The sequence below is a fragment of the Odocoileus virginianus genome, chromosome 10, assembly GCF_023699985.2.
Source record: "Odocoileus virginianus isolate 20LAN1187 ecotype Illinois chromosome 10, Ovbor_1.2, whole genome shotgun sequence".
Taxonomy (NCBI): Eukaryota; Metazoa; Chordata; class Mammalia; order Artiodactyla; family Cervidae; genus Odocoileus; species Odocoileus virginianus.
The window spans coordinates 58,413,618-58,434,114 of record NC_069683.1 but is presented as its reverse complement, the minus strand read 5'-3'; the positions used below and the strand labels follow the sequence as shown (position 1 = coordinate 58,434,114).

Genomic DNA, 20,497 nt, shown 5'->3' with positions numbered 1-20,497 from the left:
GGTAAACTACTCGGGTGGTAAATGAAACCGAAATCAAGGCCTGCCTCCAAGGTCATAGTCTTTCCCCTACTCTATCCTGCTTCTAACTTAAGAAACTGTTTAATTAGAAAAACGTTCTTCCTTAATACGAAACACAATACAAAAGAAAGGCACAGGTCTCCCTGTGTGTGTGTGAGTGAGTGTGTGTGTGTTAGTTGAGTTCAGAGCCAAGTCCTCTTGCACTGTGAAGCAAGTTCCCCAAACAGCCCCAGGTCTTGTTGTTCATAATTCATCCATTATAATTAACCCCAGGGTTAAGGTATTGTTTCTGAAACCTGATAAAAATGCAAATATGTAACCTGAGAGGATTGACGCGACCTCAATTACAAACCAAACTAAAGAGCTAGCTCTTTAACTTGACCGGACTGGTCTAGTAATCGGGAAAGGCGGGTACTGCTGAGGCATCCCTGCAGGTGAGGTCCCCAGGCTCAGGAGAGCAGGTGAGGGGTGAATGTCTGGATTGGAGAGATCTCACTTGGTAAGATAAGCTGGGCTAAAAAACAAACTTGGCCCTCTGAACAATTATCTGGGAAGGGAGCGAGGAATACAGCTTGCCTTCTTATTCCAGGACTCTTTAGGAACCCCATAGACAAGACTCCTGAGGTTCACCATCTTCCAGCCTGTACTTGCTTTCTGCCCAAGCAGCCAGGTCTGCAGATTTAACCCTTCCGCTCCAGCCGCCCGCGCTCCCTCCCCCGCGACTGGGCATGCTCAGTGGCCTCCCTGGCTGTGCTTCCAGGGAAACCTCCGCACGCCCTACCCGGGGCTGCTCTCGGTTGCCTGCTCGCCGCCCGCCGCCTGGGGCCCATCCCAGCTTGCTCAGCTCCTAGCGACCCAGATTCCGGCCCTGCCCCCGCCCCGCCCGCGTCCGCAGCTAGTGCGGCAGCCGCGGCCGCCCTGGTCCAGGCTCTGCGCTGGGACCGACCTCGTCCAGCGCCGGGCGGAGCGCGCAGCCGGAGCGCTTGGGAAAGCAGAGATGGAGACCCGAAAGCCGCACGCCGGGACCTGCTGAGCTTCTGCGGCCGCCGAGTTCACGTGAGTAGCGGCGTCCTGGGGCGACCCACCAGGAGCGGAGAGGAGAGGCGCGAATGCCCTTGAAGAGGAGCGAGGTGGCAGCGAGGACGCGAGGCATCGCGCGAGCAGTGCAGCGTGTGGGGCGCAGCAGGAATGCTGCGGGTGTGGGCAGAGGGTGTTGGAATGAAAAGTGCATGCTACCTCGGTGCAGGGGCTTCGTGGTCATTGAGGACCGTCATCGGTCCCCCCATCTTGCCACCCCAAATTAACACCCAGGGGATGCAGGTCGGCAGGAGAGGCTGTTTACATCTTGGCTGGGGCGCGAATCGCCTATTGACCGAACGCCGAGGGCTTTTGAGGAGTAATGGTAGGCAGAGACCAAAATAGGAGCCGAGACAAGGGCGGCCGGGCCGGGCGAGTGGCCCGTCGGGGTCTCGGGACCCCTTGCCCCACGGCCTGAGGCCCCAGGGGCAGTGCAGGACTTCGGTCGGCGGGCCGCAGAGCTGGAGGGTCATCAGCGCCGGGAACCCGGGGACCTGTCTGAGGGGCTGGCGCGCGATGCCTCCTACTACCAGGAAACCCCTCACTTAGGAGAACATCGCTTTCCTAGGCAGGTAGAATTGGACAGGCGACTGGGGAGCGACAGCTGACAGAGCTGTTAAAAGCAAAACAGTTAGTGTGGTGGTGAGGTGTGCGATTGTGAGTGCCTTTGGCCCCCCGCCCCCCAAGTGTGGGTGCTCCTATTCACCGTGTTTCCTCCCGACCTCTAAGTGGCGAGTCCGGTAACACACCTTATAAATATTTCAGCGACGACCTCGTCGGCTAGGTTGCTTCGGATCAAGTTTAATGAATATGTTTGTCAGCCTTTATGCTCTCCACAGGCAGGTGGAAGCCCCGTGTCTCAGTTTGCCAGATCTCATCCCTTTCCTATACCAACTAGGAAAAAGATGCTGCTGACCTCCCCCCCTCCCCCCGGGGAGCTTTAGATTGGTACCGTAAATTTGAGTCTGTCTTTCGGAGAGACTAGTCTTGGGCAGATATCCAAGCGTTGTTCTGCATCTCTGCAGTGTGCGTGTTGAGCCTGGAGCTTGACAAACCAGGGCTTCCAATATGGTGGAAAGCAGGTAATATGCTTATGTTGGAATAAACGTCTTAATTCATTATCATCTTAAGACACCAAGTAGTTACACAGAATTAGTCATTCTCTCCCTAGAAGTTGAACCTGAGATCTAGTTGAAATTTGGAGGAAGGCAAAATCTGTATTCCTCTACAACTTGGAGGCATTTCTCTCTCCTAAATTCTTCCGTGGGAATAAGAAATGAACGTCTTTTCCATAATCACTGTCAAGAATACTGAAAGAACACAGTAATGTAGGGAACTCTCAGGATTGGAACAAGCTGTAGGGCATCTTTCCTTACACTTTGGGTTATAACTTCCACTATAACACACACACCATTAGTGATCTACACTGGTACTCTTTTGCTGAAGAAACCTGCTTTTTTTCTCCCTTAGTGAGACTCCTAGTATGTCTCTAAACAACTTCTGAGGAATTCCTCTGTTGACCAAGATTTCAACCTCTAAGATTTACATTATGCTGAAAGAGATAAGTCTCTTATCTTCTAAGACCATGCGCATTGAAGCTGAACAATTAGGTGTACAGATGTTTTTCATTTAGAGAAGACTTTTCCAGCAAAGACCCACTGCAGTTACATCACAGGCTCCACCTCCGCCTCCCAGGCTTCTTCTCCCCAGGCTGTTAGTGAGGACAGTATGTCTCACTGTGCTTGATGAAGAAAAGGAATCCCCAAACGAAAGACGTGTATTTCTCATATTGTGTTTTCAAAATTAAATTTTCAAAAAATTTTAGTTATTAATACATAAATGCAAAGACTTAATTCAGGAATAGTATTGATAATGACTCTGAATATCAGCTTTCCAAGAAATCTGGGGCAATGTTACCATATTCTCTGTGCTGAAATTATTGATAGATGGTATGACAGGAAGTCTATGAAATTAACAAACTAAGTAAAAATTTTGTATAAGAAAGAGCATTTCCTAAAGTATATTACTGACTTGCTCAGAAAGTAACCCAGGATTATTAACAGACATAAAATATGACCAGTTGAGAAGTTTGCAGAGCTCAGATACAAAGCTCCAGGTGCTCTAAAGATGCATTCTTTGAGTCCTGTGAGAATTTTTAAAGAGTCACTGGTAAAGCTATCCAATTTAGCAAATAAAAATATAAGCTGCTCATGAGTTAAAATTTAATTTCAGATAAACAATGAATAATTGTTTTTAGTATAAGTATATCCCGTGCACAATCTGGGGTATACTTATACTAAAAATTGTTTTATTTGTTGTTCATCTAAAATTCAGTTTTGACTGAGCAGCCTGTATTTTATCTGGCAACTCCATAGCCACTGGAAATGTTTCGGTCCTCTTTTTGGGGTCACCATGTTTTGAAAAATGAAAGTGGAGCGGAAATCATATGCTTTTCTACAGACAATCTGGGACAAGGCCAGTTCTGGTTCAAGCTATTGAAAATAACTCATGCTTAAAAGAGCTGCATACACATTCCGACTCACCTCGTTGTACAGCAGAAACTAACACATTGTAAAGCACTTATATTCCAATTAAAAAAATTTTTTAAATACTTTTAAAAAGTGAATCGTTCAACATATCTCTGCTGGCTAGATTTAGTGAGAGGTGCCAAAAGATCCAAAGATGAATAAGGGAAGTGGGGCTAGAGGAAGATATGTAAGATATGAGACTTGCAGGGTCCCCTCGAGGAGCCTGGGAAAGCCACTGAATTCTGCTTAGCGGCTCTAGTCAAAAATGATGAGCAGTTTTGACAGGTCTGACCTTGAATGAGAGAGATCTTACCCCGGGAGGCAAGGAATAAAGAAATTCATGCCTTTATACCTAATGGAGTGGAGCTAGAGGTTGACGGCCTCAGTCAGAGGACAAAGAAGCGTGCTGAGAATGGGGAAAATGAAAAGGGAATGCTAAAGGACATTACATAGTTGGTGATGGGAATGGAAAAAGGAGCTGAAAAGGGACAAGTCCAAGGATTGGTAAACGGTACTTGGGTGAATGCATCTTACTGCATTTTAAAAAATAGTTGGTTTGCCTTTTGACTAATACTTAAAGGACTTCTACAAAGTTCTGCTACCTTCCTGGTTTCCTCAGGTTAAAAAAAATCATTAAACAAATCTAGTGTATAGTATCTTAAAGTTTTGTTATTTTTATGTAAAAGATGATATTTAAATTTGATATTTGTGATGCTGATCAATATTTGGTTGCTTCGGCGCAAATTCCTGAAATAAGATAAGCAGATGTTTTGGCTTTAGCAAGTCTGTTGCTTCCAATAGGAAAAGATACTAAATTGCAATCATTTTCTGATTAGCCCAGCTATCTTTAAGGAAGCAGATTCTGATAATGGAAAAAAATGTAGATTTTACAGAAATAGAACTATGTGAAAATGACCATATGCTTGTAGTACTAGAGAATACCTACTCAGAATATTTCAAATGAAATTAATTCCAAAAAACACACCACTTATATTTGTGTCTCTGAAGACCCAGTGGGTACTTTCACTATTGATCATTATAGGAATTTTCCAGGGAAGTTGAAGATCAAACTGCTATGGTCCGAGTAGAGAACAGAAAATCTTTTTCTGAAGGTTCCCATTTGCCAGTCTCAAGCAAATGATGATAGAGTGAGTAGAGAACAGAAAATCTCCTTTTTCTGAAGGTTCCCATTTGCCAGTCTCAAGCAAATGATGATAGAGTGCCATTCTAGATTGCATGTCTGTCAATAGATATAGTTATCTCTAGGGACCATCTTCAGAAAAGCTTCATATGATTGAGTATCCATGCATTGCTGTGCTGTGCTTAGTAGCTCAGTCGTGTCCAACTATTTGGGACACCATGGACTGCAGCCTGCCTGGCTCTTCTGTCCCTGGGGGTTCTCCAGGCAAGAATGCTGGAGTGGGTTGCCATGCCCTCCTCCAGGGGATCTTCCCAACCCAGGTCTCCCATATTGCAAGCAGATTCTTTACCATCTGGGCGACCAGGGACGCCCAATAATGCCAGAGTAGATAACCTACCCCTTCTTCAGGGGATCTTCCTGACCCAGGAATCAAACCGGGGTCTCCTGCATTGCAGGCAGATTTTTACTAGCTGAGCTACCAGGGAAGCCCTGAGTATCCATATGTATGGTTAAATTTCTACTTTATATTACAGTAAATAAGCATATAAAATATAAACTTTAAATTACAGCAAGTTTTTAAAATCACAAATTTACTCTATGCTAAAATGTGTAGTGAAGCAGTTAATTCAGGTTTTTCTTATTAAATTCCTTAAAAAATTCCTTATCAAATTCCTTAAAAATAGAACAGAAAACACTCTATTTCAAGTATTTGTATTGTTCCTCTTTGTAGTCTCTGGCAAACATACTGCCTTATAATTCTGATAGTACATGAGAAAGAGAGTGATCAAAGACATATTGAAGTTGCCAAAATCTCAAAGCAATTAGACTACAGTTTCTATTTTCAGCAGGGTTTCACTTATTAAAGTGATATGACTTATTAAAAAAGCCTTACTTCAGTGATCTCTAAAGACAGCTTATGTGAACTGTCACCCAAAAAGAGCTTTAACTGAAATTGTGTGCTCAGTTCACATTCTAAGTCTTCAGTAAATAGTCTGAATTTAGAGAATCTGAAGACAGTATGTTTTTGCATCCCAGGAATTTTTAGCCCTCCAGTTCATTTATGCTGACCATGAGCAAGTCTTATTTAACACTAGTTTCTGTGCTGAAAAATGAAAGATATACACATTTCAAAAGAGAATATTGTGTCAACTCCAATCACCTTTGTCTATAAGATAAACATTAATTGTGTTCTAAGGGATAAATAACTTCAATCTCAATGTAATTAGACAATTTCTATATTGTCTGTGTACAATCTGTAATGTTTTTGATGCCATCAGAATAATTCAGAATTTGCTATGTTTGATCTTTTGCTTTTTTTTTAATATAAATCAAGATGATTGTGGTAAATGTTTAAGGAGAGCTCATTAAGCCCCCTTAAAATCAGTTTGAAACAAGCTAATGACTACAGATTCAAAAGTCTTTATATAACTTTTAAATGTAGTTTCCATTTTAATTATTGGGATTGGGACTTTGTTAATTAGAATGTGTGGTATAAGGTCTTATTTCAGCTGATATAATATTCTCAGTCCTTTTACCCTTGTATAAGTAAAGCTGCCATATGTTTAGAAGCTTTCATTCATGATGAAACTAATAACTTATTTATACCATGGCTGCTTTTTGGTTTAGCAAATGTCATCAATGATAACAAAAACTCTGTTCCCTTTTTTTTTTTTTTTTTTACATTACAGTTTGGCATTATAAATATTTTAAATGTGAATCAGTCTCTGGAATGAATTATCTATACAAGTATATTTCTTCCTTTTGCTTCAGAAGAAGAATCAAGATGCTGTACCCTTCAGTATTTGAAAGCCAGATTTTCTGAAGATTCTGTATTCTAGTAGAACAGTTACATTTTAATTTCAGATTTTCTTTGGTCTTAGAATCCATTTGGATTAGCAAAAATCTTAAAACAGTTGTTTTTAATTGAGAAGTTTTATCATATATTCTTTGAAGTGGTAAACATTTATCAAAGCTATTTTAATTAATATATATTATGCACATCATTAATCATAATAGTAGTAAATATATATTCACCCAACATAGGACCACCTAAATATATAACTTAAAACTTTGAAAACTTACATTAAAATATCTGGCATAGAAATTTGATGTTCATATTCTGTCTCATATATGATCTGTATGTAGCCCAATATGTGAACTAGTACATGAAAATCAAGACATAAAACAGAAGGATTGGATTAAAGTTTTTGAATGTTTTGTATCAAGTATTTTTTCTATTATTCCTTTAAATTGTAGATAACCTAGAATATTTAAAATAGAGCCAGACTTATCAAATTTTTTACATCTGCACCAACCTTCTGGAATACATCTGTCAACTAGACTCTTGAGTAATCTTTGTAGATGAAATGAAAAAATGAGATCTGGGATGAGATGTAATAGCTGGATTCATCAGCTATAACCAAAGAATGTTTCTAAGTGTGAAAGCCACATAGAACCTTGTTTCTGTTGGCCTGCTTCAGATCTCTTCCCTTGACTCTGACATTTCTACAATTTTATCAATGACTCAGATATACTTGGGTTTCCCAGGTGGCTCAGTGGTGAAGAACTCCCCTGCTAATGCAGGAGATGCTGTAAAGACGTGGGCTCTATCCCTGGGTCAGGAAGATCCTCTGGAGGAGGAAATGGCAACCCACTCCAGTATTCCTGCTGGGAAAATCCCATGGACAGAGGAGCCTGGCAGGCTACAGTCCATGGGGTTGCAAAGAGTCAGACGCAACTGAGTGACTGAGCACATACACACACAGATAAACTATACATATATCAGGTTTGTTGATAATGCAAAGCTCCAAGAACTAGTGAATTTGAATGACAATCAGGGTTACACTTAATATCCCTTAGCCCAGAGCAAGAGCTGAAACTAAAATTATGTGCAGAAAGAGTTGGTTACATTTAGTTTCTAAAATTAGTTGCCTAAGGCCAGGGAGTGGGAATCCTTCTTTAACAACAGTTTGAGTTGTAAAAGTTAGTTCACTTGAGTATTAACCAACAGTACAGAAGAAATTAATGCTTTCTTTGGTTGGATTCATAGAGTCCATATGAAAAAATCAAAAATAGCCACTATTAACGCGCTGTACTGAAAGTGATGCATTTTGGGCCATCTGTCAGGAAAAGTAGTAAGGGAATGCCTGACTCTTATGAGCCTGAGTAGGAGGTTGGCTCATATGACTTTAAAAGCACCTCCTAAATCTGATTATGCATTTTACATTGAGTTCTTAGGCACTTATATATGAATCTGCCAACATCTAATTAGTAACATTTATGTAGCACATAACTATTATACATCCTTTCCTTGATTAATAATGAATATCTCTCCTCCTTCTTTTCTACTTAAAGATTATTCCTTAGATAATTAACCAATCATCACTTAAATGCTTCTACTTTGTGACCACCAGTGGGTTCACCTAGTTAAGATCAGACTTGAAATTCTTAGATAAAATAATATGTTCTTTGAATAGCCACAAAGTAGCCACAAAGGATGATGTCCAGGTTCTAAAATAAAATGGCCCAAATAGACAAAGATGAAAGGCAGACCTGTATTTACTCAGTGTATTCTGTGTGTACAGTTTGCAGTGTGTTTTGGCTTTCAAAGGTATTTGTTTATAGAGTGGACGCCTATCTTTACTCTTGAACACTGCTGTCTTAACCCCTTTCCTGTGTTGAGGGGGCTGTCTCACATTATGAGACAGAGGCCACTTCTCACTATAGCAGCTAAAAGAGCCAGATGCTTTCTCTCCCAGGCATCCTTGTGTGCGATAAGACATGGACTCATCAGAGACATGGACCCAGACTCTGCCCCAGCAGCACATATTTTTTTGGCAACACTCTTGATTCGTCCTGGGGAGGGGTCAGTGGAGACAGCTATTGAGTCTGGACCTGATAATGGAAGTAAAGGTGTCTTTATTAGACTGGCTCTGTGTTGTCATTTTAAGCATTATTTTTGTCTATGTAACCTCTAAACCCACTTCTCCAGTCCTTCTGGAGATTCTGTAGATTACCTTCAAATTCCTTTTCTGCTTAAATAGGCAGAGCTAGTTTCCATTCCTTGTGATAATAAAAAACCCTGACTGGTACAAGGCAAACAAGTCCATGCTTATATTGGCATCTTAGTCAGTCACTGGGACCTACTGAGTACAAAGTACTCTGAAAGGCTCAAAAGGAAATATTTATTCATTTTCTGAGTATTTCTGTAACAAGACATCTTGCTTGTCATTTGGTAGGAGAGGCAAGCAAAACTGGTATTTTCAAATTAGTGCTATGAGGACAAGTAGGAGAAGGTAGGGACACCACTGTCAAACTTTGATAAAGGCAAATATTCTTTGAATTCCTGACTCTCAAGATTGATTTATTGTAGGGATGAAAGGTTGGGGTGAGAAAGAATGCTTTGGGGGAAAAATATATGTTTCATAAGAGTCAAAATTGTTTTCTTTTTTTTTTTTTCATTTATTTTTATTAGTTGGAGGCTAATTACTTTACAATATTGTAGTGGGTTTTGTCATACATTGACATGAATCAGCCATGGATTTACATGTGTTCCCCATCCCAATCCCCCCTCCCGCCTCCCTCTCTACCCAATCCCTCATGAGACAAGTGCTCGGGCCTGGTGCACTGGGAAGACTCAAATTGTTTTCTTCATCTTAACTTTTATGAAATTAGAAAACATTAGAAAAATTAGAAAACGAGTGTGTCATATTTTAATTGCCACCTTTCTCTCTTCAACCCATCTAACATATTTCATCAAGTCTAAGATGTCACTGAATATATACTACTACATTTTTACTATTAAGAAAAAGGCTCTGTAAGTAATTACTAAAAAATGATGATACGTAACAGCATACTGGGGGCTCTAGAGTAGATTTAAAGAGAACTCAAGATAATTAGATCAGTCATGGAAATGTTGTGAGTTAAACACCAAATTCTGTTTCATTGTTCTAGTAGTCTCCCAAAGCTGTTATAAAATAGTAGATTTATGTTATGAACAAATTCAGGTACTAATCATTCTAGCTTTGTTTGACTATAAAACATGGCTGTAAAAAAAAAAAAAACATGGCTGTATACTTACAGTGATTCTCAGTTTTATGGATGGCACATTTATTTTTTATGACTTTTCTATTTGTACAAAAGTCAACAGAATAACATAATGGATTCTAGTATTCGACAATTATCAATTCATGATCGATGCTGTTTGATTTTTAGCACCTACTCTCTATCCACCCAATTTTATTTTGAAGCAGATCTCAGACATCATACCATACCATTTGTGAATATTTCAGTGTATAGCTCTAAAACACATACTTAATATATTTTGTTTCTACTTTCCTAGAAATAAAATTTATAGTTTGTAGCACCTTTTAAAATAAACAAATTGTGTGTTTATTTTAATTAGGTTTTAAGCTACCTTTTGGGGGAGATTTTTAAAAAGAAAACCATATGAAGAATACACCAGTGCCCACTGATTTCTTTTTAAGACATTTATATGATGCTAGTAGGTCATATCATAATCCTGCAGTAATATATATCTTGATTTTCCACTCTGCAACTTTCTTTTGAATATGTTCTCTAGTTGAAGATTTGTTTAAAGAATCTATTGCTGTTCTTGCCATTTCCAAAGCAACCTTCAGAAATGTCATATCTATTCTGTTATTATTTTTGGCCCCAAGAAGAGGATTCCTAGTTATTATATCAAATGACTTGAACTGTGTAAACATTTGTCAGCTCAAACTCTTCCACTTTCCCATTAAATACTTTCAACACATTTTAATTTGTGTTAAATTCAACAAACAACCTACAGTGTGTGGTCTGGTGGCATACTATTATAAAGTAACTTGGTCTTTTTGAATCTATCTACTTGATGTAAGCAACTGACTAGGAGCCTTAGTTTCTTATTTTTTGTTTTTTTTAAAGTGTGGGTTCACAGGGTTTCAGGGCACTGGACCTCAGGAGGCTGGAAACACCACCCTATGTATGTCACCTTTTTTTAAAAAAAGTTTTTGTCTTTAATCAAAGTAATACATATTATTTAAAACATTATATAGTTATACAGTATTATAATGTAAAATAGACCTGTTGCCCAGTCCTTCTCCATTCCACATGTGTTTCTCAGGTATACTCACTTTAATTCTTTTAGCTTATTCTTCTGGTGTATTCCACCTTACTTTTAAATAATACGCTAATATTGCTATTTCTCAATATTTAAAAATATCAGATTTCTACTGATTTTATACTATGGAAGTGAAGATTTAACTTTCATACCTAACATCTTTCCCTTATATACATTCTTTTCTCTTTCCTCAGTTCTCCCATTATCTCTGTTTTTACCTAAGAGAGTTTCACATGTATCTTGGTTTGGATGGTTTTCTGAAGGGTAAATCTGAGGACTAGTAATCTGTCTGCCACTGTTCTGGGAGCTGAATGGGAGAAGAAGGCTGGATAAATCTCACCTTTATCATGTAGACTTTCATTTAACTTCCTAATATTCGGTATAGAGCTCAGCCTCATTTCTTGTTTCTAGAAATTCAGAACCTATTTAGCTCATCCCCTTCAAGAGTTAATCTCACCTCTTCTGATGGAATGGAGAGGGGTTATGCCTATTTCCTTTAAGTGGGGAGGAGGTCCAGGCCCTAACTTATCCTTATGAAAACTTTCAATCAAGTTGTGTTGTTTCATTCTGCATTCCCATTTTAGAGGAGTTTGGCACCCCTAACTCCTGAACATGACTGAGATTCTATACTCTGAATTATATTGCCTTTGGGTCACTTCCCTCACTGTAGGTTTAGTCAGGTAGGTGAAGTAAATTACCATTTGCTTAACTTTCAGCTTCCAGATCCTGCTGACATCTCATGTGCACTCCTGTTGCCCTTAGCCTTATGGATTTATGCTTTTTGATTTCTTTATGTTAGTTGGATTCAGTTCAGTTGCTCAGTCGTGTCCGACTCCTTGCGATCCCATAGACTGCAGCACGCTAGGCTTTCCTGTCCATCACCAACTTGGGAAGCTTGCTCAAACTCATGTCCATCGAGTCGGTGATGCCATCCAACCCTCTCATCCTCTGTTGTCCCCTTCTCCTGCCTTCAGTCTTTCCCAGCATCAAGGTCTTTTCAAATGAGTCACTTCTTGGCATTAGGTGGCCAAAGTATTGGAGTTTCAGCTTCTGCATCAGTCCTTCCAATGAATATTCAGGACTGATTTCCTTTAGGACTGACTGGTTTGACCTCCTTGCAGTCCAAGGGACACTCAAGAGTCTTCTCCAGCACCACAGTTCAAAAAAACATCAATTCTTCAGTGCTCAGCTTGCTTTATAGTCCAACTCTCACATCCATACATGACTACTGGGAAAACCATAGCTTTGACTAGACAGACCTTTGTTGGGAAAAAAATGTCTCTGTTTTTTAATATGCTGTCTAGGTTGGTCATAGTTGGATTATGTGTTGGAATACATGTGTTTTATTTTCGTGTTTAGATGGAAGTCTATAAACATGTTTAGATGGCAAGAATACATGGAAGAACTATACAAAAAATATCCTCATGACCCAGATAACCACAATGGTGTGGTCACTCATCTGGAGCCAGATATCCTGGAATGAGGAGTCAAATAGGCCTTAGGAAGCATCACTACAAACAATAGTAGAGGTGATGGAATTCCAGCTAAGCTAGTTCAAATCCTAAAAGATGATGCTGTGAAAGTGCTGTACTCAATATGCCAGCAAATTTGGAAAACTCAGCAGTGACCACAGGACTAGAAAAGGTCAGTTTTTGTTCCAATCCCAAAGAAAGGCAATGCCAAAGAATGTTCAAACTACCACACAATTGCACTCATCTCACACACTAGCAAAGTAATGCTAAAAATTCTCCAAGCCAGGCTTCAACAGTATGTGAACTGTGAACTTCCACAGTACATGAACTGTGAACTTCCAGATGTTCAAGCTGGATTTAGGAAAGGCAGAGGAACCAGAGATCAAATTGCCAGCGTCCATTGGGTGATAGAGAAAGCAAGGCAATTCCAGAAAAACATCTACTTAGGCTTTAATGATTACGCCAAAGCCTTTGACTGTATGGATCACAACAAACTGGAAAATTCTTCAAGAGATGGGACTACCAGATGACCTTACCTGCATCCTGAGAAATCTGTATGTAGATCAAGAAGCAACAGTTAAAACTGGACATGGAACAACAGACTGGTTCCAGATTGGCAAAGGAGTACATCAGGGCTGTATATCATCACTCTGCTTATTTAACTTCTATGCAAAGTACATAATATGAAATGCCAGGCTGGATGAAGCTCAAGCTGGAGTCAAGATTGCTGGGAGAAATGTCAATAACCTTGGACATGCAGTGGACACCACTCTAGTGGCAGAAAGCAAAGAGGAACTAGAGTCTCTTAATGAAAGTGAAAGAGGAGAGTGAAAAAACTCAGAGCTTCTATATTGACTTCAGAAAGGGCAGTAGATCCCTTATGTGAGATCTGCTCTATATCACATTGCTTGTGGGCAAAGACTGTTTTACTTATTTTGAGTCTCTAGTGAACGTAATAAGTGCACAATGATGTTTATTGACTAGAATTAAGAACTGAGGTCTGTTCCTACCAATTGGATGTATGTCCTTGGATAAATCATTTATTGAATTTGTTTGAGGCCACACAAGGTCACTTAGGAAAGGTATAACAGAAGAATAGGAACATTGGGGAACACCTAAACTTAAAGGGCAGGCAGAGGAAGAGTGTGAGATAGACAGAAAATCAGGAGAACATGGAAACATGGAAGCCAAAAGCAGACCTTTCAAGAAGTAGCATCACATGAAATCATATCAAATGAAGATAGGAAAATAGAGCTTGGATTAGACCATGCTCTGCCTTCAACCAAACATTTATATACTTACTCACTCAGTCTATGTGTAGATAAATGTTTATCATTCCTGAGACGTTTATGGTCAGAGTGATGTTAGTAGTATAAGGAAGTAGTCTTGAACCCTGTGTATAGGTGAGAATATGAATGGAATGACTGTGATGACTGTGATAGCGGAAGGGAACCAGAGCTCAGAGAGACTATGCAGTATAGAGTTGGGAGGCTGTTTTTGACGCTAAGATGGACATGAGTTAGTCATATGTGATCACCCTATAACATATTACAGACTTAATTAACCTGGTTTACCTGGAGAAGGAAATGGCAACCACTTCAGTATTCTTGCCTAGAGAATCCCATGGACAGAGGAGCCTGGTGGGCTACAGTCCATGGGGTCGCAGAGTCAGACATGACTTAGCGACTAAACAACAACTTGATTTGACCTGAATAAAAATGTTTGAGTCAGAGAATATGTTTTATGTTTCATCATACTGCAGATGGTGATTGCAGCCATGAAATTAAAAGATGCTTACTCCTTGGGAGGAAAGTTATGACCAACCTAGACAGCATATTAAAAAGCAGAGACAGTACTTTGCCAACAATGGTCCGTCTAGTCAAGGCTATGGTTTTTCCAGTAGTCATGTATGGATGTGAGAGTTGGACTATAAAGAAAGCTGAGTGCTGAAGAATTGATGCTTTTGAACTGTGGTGCTGGAGAAGACTCTTGAGAGTCCCTTGGACTGCAAGGAGATCCAAACAGTCCATCCTGAAGGAGATCAGTCCTGGGTGTTCATTGGAAGGACTGATGCGGAAGCTGAAACTCCAGTACTTTGGCCACCTGATGTGAAGAGCTGACTCATTTGAAAAGATTGAGGGCAGGAGGAGAAGGGGATGACGGAGGATGAGATGGTTGGATGGCATCACTGACTCAATGGACATGGGCTTGAGTAGACTCCAGGAGCTGGTGATGGACAGGGAGGCCTGGCGTGCTGCGGTTCATGGGGTCGCAAAGAGTCGGACACTACTGAGTGACTGAACTGAACTGAACTGAAGCTTCATCTAGTTAATGTCAGCAGGCTGTTCTATAAAATACTTGAGAAGTCTATCAAGGCTACTATTTTGTTAGAGTGCCATGCAAACAAAAAGTAAATTCAAATCTTCCCTGAGCTTAGGCCATGCCCAGCCACTTCAGAAATGCTGTTTTGGCTGCAAAGGAGTAGATTAACTCAGCACCACTTATGGAAAAACAATTCAAAGGACATTTCTCATCAGTAGTGTCTCAGAGTATCTTACATTGCATACCAATTATGATTTGTTCCTGTCTTTGGTATGGATTTTCTAGTTAACAGTACTTAGTATATTAGTAGGTATGCCTCCTTTAAAACAAAGCTAGATTTAACAAATAAAGTAATTCTTTTTGCTTTCTATAGAAAACATTTAGAGAAGTTATTTAATGAGCACCCAGTGAGCAGGGACTTAAATACCATTTGCAAAATGCTTTCTTCTACCACCCAAAGCCATTTTTGGTGTTTCCTCTTTAGGGGCAGATAATTAGAACTAATTGCTATTTTTGTTTTCTGTTTGGAGAACAAATAATTAGGACTAATTACTATCTTCCTTCCCGTCACTTGTCCTACACAATCAGCAAGTCAGTTTGATTCTACCTTTGAATTATTTTTTACTTCTGTTTGCTTTTCTTTATCACCATCTTTGTTGTGCTAGTTCAGGTCATAACCTGCCAGAATTTATCTAAACAGTCTCCTAAGTGATTCTTGACAAAATGAGCTTTTACTGTAGGGGAGGATATATTAAGAATGACAAAACATTAATAATAATACTAGAAATGAGTAGCAACTCATTGATTGCATATTGCATTTAACTATGCTATGCTTTGGTTGATTCAGTTCTTAGAGCAATCCTTTTAAAGGTAGTTGTGATTTCTCTCCCCATCTAACTGAACCCCAGAGTGATTAAGCAACTTGTCTAAAGTGATTTGGTTATTGGCAAAACTCAGACACGAATTCTGTCTCCAAAACTTGTGCTCTTAACCACCATGCATCTTCTCTGCCATATTTGACAAACTTCCCTTAAATAGTAAGGATCCTTTGTAGTATTAAACTATGTTGCCTTACCCAGAAAGGGCTCCCCCTGTGGCTCAGTGGTAAAGAATCCACCTGCAGCTCAGCAGCCCCAGGAGATTCAGGTTCAATCCTTGGAGGAGGGCATGGCAACCCACTCCACTATTCTCGCCTGGGAAGATCAATGGACAGAGGAACCTGGTGGGCTACAGTCCATTGGGTCGCAAAGAGTAGGACACAACTGAAGCAACACAATTTAGCATGCACGCACATGTTACCCAGAAGAGTACTGGCACACAAGTATTTAAGAAGTTTTTGTTTTGTTTTAATGGAAAGACTCAGGAACCACTATGTACAGGTCATGAAGCTGAAGTATTATGATACTTCATTTGTCCTGCATCATTATGAATGAGTTTTTTTTTAGGTAAACCAGTTTTCTAGCTAACTGAAATTAAACATTAAGTATAATTTTAAAAAATTTTTATAAAAATATTTATGAAATGTACTCCATTACTTTATTGCCTTAGTACTATGACAATACTAATTTAATATTATCCTGATGACAAAAAGTGTTGTTAGGAACAACAAATGTTGCATATGCTATTTATTTATCATTTCTTCTGGGCTATAGTTTTAACTACCACTTATATGCTGAGGAAACCCAGATCTTTGTATACAACTAAGATTTCTCTACTGACCTTCAGAAACATGTATATCTACAACCCCTCTTGAACCTGAAAATTCAAAATGAACCTAAGATCCCCAGATACACCCAGACCCTCAAATCTGCATTTCCAAAATTCCATATCTTAGTGGAAAATTCTGCTGTCTACCTAGTTGCTAGCCATAAACATGGGCATAATGTTGGACTCCTCCTTTTCCTTCACTAATCACCCTTAATCAGTCAATTAACAAATGTCCTATTGATTTTACCTTCTAAATATCTCTCAGATCCATCACACTTTGTCAGTCTTTTGCCTTATCCTGTGATTATTGTGTTTGCCTAGATGATTGTAATAACCTTAAAAATGACACACCTACTTAATAATTTTACCACAATCTAATTTATTCTCCATTCTACAGTGAGATTACATTTTTAAGAGTATAACTCTGATCATGTCACATCCCAGTCTATAACTTTCAATAGTTCTTCACTGCTCATGGAATAAGTTTGAAAGGTCTTTAATATTACATAAAGCCTTCAATGACCTGATCCTTTCTTTTTTTTTTATTTTTTATTTTTTTTCCATTTATTTTTATTAGTTGGAGGCCAATTACTTTACAACATTGCAGTGGTTTTTGTCATACACTGACATGAATCAGCCATGGATTTACATGTATTCCCCATCCCGGTCCCCCCTCCCACCTCCCTCTCCACCCCATCCCTCTGGGTCTTCCCAGTGCACCAGGCCCGAGCACTTGTCTCATGCACCCAACCTGGGCTGGTGATCTGTTTCACCCTAGATATATATGTTTCAATGCTGTTCTCTTGAAACATCCCACCCTCGCCTTCTCCCACAGAGTCCACAAGTATGTTCTATACATCTGAGTCTCTTTTTCTTTTTTTGCCTACAGGGTTATTGTTACCATCTTTCTAAATTCCATATATATGTGTTAGTATACTGTAATGGTCTTTATCTTTCTGGCTTACTTTGCTCTGTATAATGGGCTCCAGTTTCATCCATCTCATTAGAACTGATTCAAATGAATTCTTTTTAATGGCTGAGTAATATTCCATGGTGTATATGTAACACAGCTTCCTCATCCATTCATCTGCTGATGGGCATCTAGGTTGCTTCCATGTTCTGGCTATTATAAACAGTGCTGCGATGAACATTGGGGTGCACGTGTCTCTTTCGGATCTGGTTTCCTCAGTGTGTATGCCTAGAAGTGGTATTGCTGGGTCATATGGCAGATCTATTTCCAGCTTTTTAAGGAATCTCCACACTGTTTTCCATAGTGGCTGTATTAATTTGCATTCCCACCAACAGTGTAAGAGGGTTCCCTTTTCTCCACACCCTCTCCAGCATTTATTGCTTGTAGACTTTCAGATGGCAGCCATCCTGACTGGCGTGTAATGGTACTTCATTGTGGTTTTGATTTGCATTTCTCTGATAATGAGTGATGTTGAGCATCTTTTCATGTGTTTTTTTTGCCATCTGTATGTCTTCCTTGGAGAAATGTCTGTTTAGTTCTTTGGCCCATTTTTTGATTGGGTCATTTATTTTTCTTGAGTTGAGCTGGAGGAGTTGCTTGTATATTTTTGAGATTAATCCTTTGTCTGTTGCTTCATTTGCTATTATTTTCTCCCAATCTGAGGGCTGTCTTTTCACCTTGCTTATAGTTTCCTTTGTTGTGCAAAAGCTTTTAAGTTTCATTAGGTCCCATTTGTTAAGGAGACCATAGCAAAAATCAACAAAGCTAAAAGCTGGTTTTTTGAAAAAATAAACAAAATTGACAAACCATTAGCAAGACTCATTAAGAAACAAAGGGAGAAGAACCAAATTAACAAAATTAGAAATGAAAATGGAGAGATCACAACAGACAACACTGAAATACAAAGGATCATAAGAGACTACTACCAGCAGCTCTATGCCAATAAAATGGACAACTTGGAAGAAATGCACAAGTTCTTAGAGAAGTATAACTTTCCAAAACTGAATCAGGAGGAAATAGAAGAGCTTAACAAACCCATCACAAGCAAGGAAATCGAAACTGTAATCAGAAATCTTCCAGCAAACAAAAGGCCAGGACCCGATGGCTTCACAGCTGAATTCTACCAAAAATTTAGGGAAGAGCTAACACCTATCTTACTCAAACTCTTCCAGAAAATTGCAGAAGAAGGTAAACTTCCAAACTCATTCTATGAGGCCACCATCACCCTAATTCCAAAACCAGACAAAGATCCCACAAAAAAAGAGAACTGATCCTTTCTTGACCATCCATATTTTGTCATCTCTGTTTTACCTGTTCTTCTCATTGAGCACTGCACTAGGTCATATTGAATGTTTTCCCCTCCATACATTGTGTATAATATATTCTTGCTTCTAGGACCTTGCATGTACTATTTGGGGGAGCCCCCAAACCCTATATCTAAGGTAAGCATCTCTTACATTCACTGTCACAGCACCCATTTCCACTTGTAATATTGTGGTTAAGTACCTATTTGTTTTTGTATTGGTATACCATCTTCTCTTCTCCCTTCCTTAAGACTTTTGGGTCTGGAAGAAGGAATTCATAGCCTCTTGTTCACCCTATATCCTTAGTGCCTAACTCTGTGTTTAGAGCATAGTAGGCACTAACATATTGTAATAATTTTTTAAAATAGCTTTAGATTCACAGAAGCATTACAAAGATACTATAGTGCTTCCTTGTACTAGTGCCCAGTTTCCTCTATTGTTAATTGTGTGTGTGTGTGTGTGTATGCACGTGTGCTCAGTTGTGTCCAACTTTTTGTGACCCCATGGACTGTAGCCTGCCATGATCCTTTGCCCATGGAGTTTTCCACGCAAGAATACTGGAGTGGGTTACCATTTCCTTCTCCAGAGGATCTTCCTGACCCAGGGGTCTAAACCCACATCTCTTTTATCTCCTTCATTGGCAGGCAAATTCTTTACCAGCTGAGCCATTACTCTGCCACAAAAAGGAACAAAACTGGGCCATTTGTAGTGAGGTGAATGGACCTAGAGTCTGTCATACAGAGTAAAGTAAGTCAGAAAAAGAAAAAAAAAATCATATGATATCATATATTAACATATATGTGTGGAATCTAGAAAAAATGGTGCAGATGACGCTGTTTGCAAGGGAGGGATGGAGACACAGATGTAGAGAACGGACATGTGGACACAGGGGAGGGGGAACAGCTTGGGAGGATAGCACTGACATGCGTCCACTGCCAGTGTGGACAGATAGCCGGGGGAGCTGTTATGTAGCACAGGGAGCTGTGTGGTGCTCTGTGATGACCTAGGGGGTGGGGTGGGGGGGTAGGAGGAAGGCTCAAGGGGTACAGATATATGTATACACACAGCTGATTCACTTTGTTGTATAAAACAAACTAAAACAACATTGTGGAGCAATTATACTCTGATTTTTAAAAACCTTATATTAATATGCTATATTTATCACAATAGACAGATATTGATCCCTATTAACTGAAATCCATGCTTATTCAGATTTCCCTAGTTTTAACTTAATGTCCTTTTTCTGTCCTAGGATCTGATCCTTGATACCACATTGTATTTAATAATCATGTCCTCCATAGGCATCTCTTGACTGGGACAGCTCCTCAGACTTTCCTTGTTTTTGATCTTGAGAGTTTTGAGGAATACTGGTTATTTTCTGGTGTATCCCTCATTAAGTATTTGTCTGATGTTTTTATCATGATTAATCTGGGTTTAAAGGAGGAAAACCGCAGAGGTAAATTGCTGTTATTTTTCTTTCTTTAAAAGATTTAATTTTTGCCCCTCCAAATCTGAAATACACTGATGCTCCAAGAAAGTGCCAAGTTTTATCAGTTTTGTCAAAGATAAACATCACTGGTTAACAACTTTCATATATCCACAAACCTCATCTTCAGTACTGTGACATACTTTCTGACAGTCACACTGCCGCAATTTTATATCTTTGTAGTTTCCTATTCACCCAGCATCCCAAACATTGAGTCCCATATTCAGACACATCAAGGCCTTCCTAAGCCCAACCCTATTCCAAAAGCATATTCTAAGTAACTAGCCAAAGCTTTGTACATAGCTCACAGATCTCAGCTGTTCACCTCCCACAACTTCTGCATCCTCACTCCAT

At 39.6% G+C, this 20,497-nt stretch overlaps 1 protein-coding gene across 5 annotated transcripts in view; it reads left to right on the top strand.

Moving 5' to 3' along the window:
- Nucleotides 1-982: 982 nt before the first annotated feature.
- The window catches only part of ELMOD1 (ELMO domain containing 1), an 84,185-nt gene continuing 64,670 nt past the window's right edge, over nucleotides 983-20,497 (top strand). For 4 of the 5 annotated variants that reach the window (XM_020879367.2, XM_020879361.2, XM_020879363.2 and 1 more), the window contains exon 1: nucleotides 983-1,074. The gene's annotated coding sequence lies outside the window, so the exon portion shown is untranslated. The remainder of the gene's footprint in view (nucleotides 1,075-20,497) is intronic. The other variant, XM_020879362.2, reaches the window with a different exon arrangement.